Source organism: Coenobita brevimanus, chromosome 43, assembly GCF_032717465.1.
Source record: "Coenobita brevimanus isolate Jiangsu-jjx chromosome 43, ASM3271746v2, whole genome shotgun sequence".
NCBI lineage: Eukaryota > Metazoa > Arthropoda > Malacostraca > Decapoda > Coenobitidae > Coenobita > Coenobita brevimanus.
In genome coordinates, this window is record NC_136996.1 from 12587208 (window position 1) to 12588779 (window position 1572).

At 45.0% G+C, this 1572-nt stretch overlaps 1 pseudogene; it reads left to right on the forward strand.

Moving 5' to 3' along the window:
- Positions 1-993: 993 nt before the first annotated feature.
- On the forward strand, positions 994-1113 carry LOC145397951 (5S ribosomal RNA; annotated as a pseudogene).
- Positions 1114-1572: the final 459 nt, after the last annotated feature.

The window sequence follows — 1572 nt, forward strand, 5'->3', positions numbered from 1 at the left end:
AGGCTTCCTAGGCATCGTGAGCAGGGTAAAATGCAGTAACAAGGGCAGAAAATGCAGCAAGAAAAAAGCACCTTCCAATGCAATTATGCGACTGAGTGGGTCTGTGGCAGGAGAAATGTAAACAAAACATCATGTGACACCAGAAGCGTTTTTAATTGGGCGGCATCACGATCACGTCACGATAGCAGGCGGGGAAGGCTACTTGATCAGAAGTTTTTCATTGGCTATCATCATCATGGGAATGTCCATCATGGCCGTGTCGGACCAGGGGTGATCGTGCTAGAGTGAACTCTGCGGATTTGGCCCACTTCTTGGAGCTCTGTGTGTGTTATGCTAACACACTCGTGTTGCAGTAATTAAATCGTATTAAATAATACTAATTAATTGCTCACCGTGCTGGACTCGAATCATGCTGGACTAACGCGTGCTGGACGCGAGGGTACTGTATATATATATATACAGATAACTCGCATGGAACACGTGGGTTTCGTTCCTACCGTGCCGTGTTAGGTGCGATATCGCGTATATTTAAACTACTCCGTATTTTGCGTGTGGTGGGGGTGGGGGGAGTGTGGTGGGTGTGTGGTGTGGGTGTGTCATGGTGGTGGTTTGGGTGTGTGCATGCGTGGCTGGGGACGTCACTGCGACTGATATATGTGATCTTTGCCTTGAGCATTTGATGACGCACACCTCAGTGTTTGTTGGGTTCTGGGTTTGTGTAGTTGTATATAATTGTGTTTTGCGGGTGGGGTCTGAAGCACCATATGGGGACAAGCACTGAAATGTTGGAAGGATGCATGATGGTTGGCATTGTGCATGGATGGCGATGTTTCAGGAATGTTACCATATTGTAGCATCCATTTGGCAAATGGCGTTGTGGTTGCAGCTTTTCTTGAGCATGGGTTGTCGAGTTTCCTTTGATCAGTAAATTGCGTTGTACTGTAGCTTTGAGTTGAGTGATGAATGTTGTATATTGTATTGTGTTTGTGGTGGGGGGGGGGTCGTACCACGTTGAGTACACCGCTTCCCGTCCGATCTAGCGAAGTTAAGCAACGTTGGGTCTGGTTAATACTTGGATGGGTGACCGCCTGGGAACACCAGATGCTGTTGGCATCCCTACGTGTCAAGTGGGGTTGGTGGAGGATTAGTGCCCCTCCCTGTAAAACAATTAACTCTAAGCCATTGGCCACCCCGTCTGGGATACATCGCGTCTGGCAATGAATGAATGAATTTTGTTCCCTAGACCCCCCAAATGTGTTGTTTTGCTGTTATCTGTCACTGGTAATCACTAGAAAGCACTTTAAGTGGTTAGAAGGTTTATTTAATGTTATAACTCACAAATACAGTACTCCATAGCAAAACTTCAACACACAAATACTGTACGTAAACACAAAGAAACATTCCGACGCCGATCATAGGTAATCATATAAATCAGGTTAACTGGTACCAGTGCTTTATCTTACAAGTACATACCAGAACAGTACATATTTAACTTAGAAATGCAGTACTGTGATATCGAATGATTTCAGTACATAATCTGTTAGGAATGGCTGGAAAAAAAAAAATCTTATG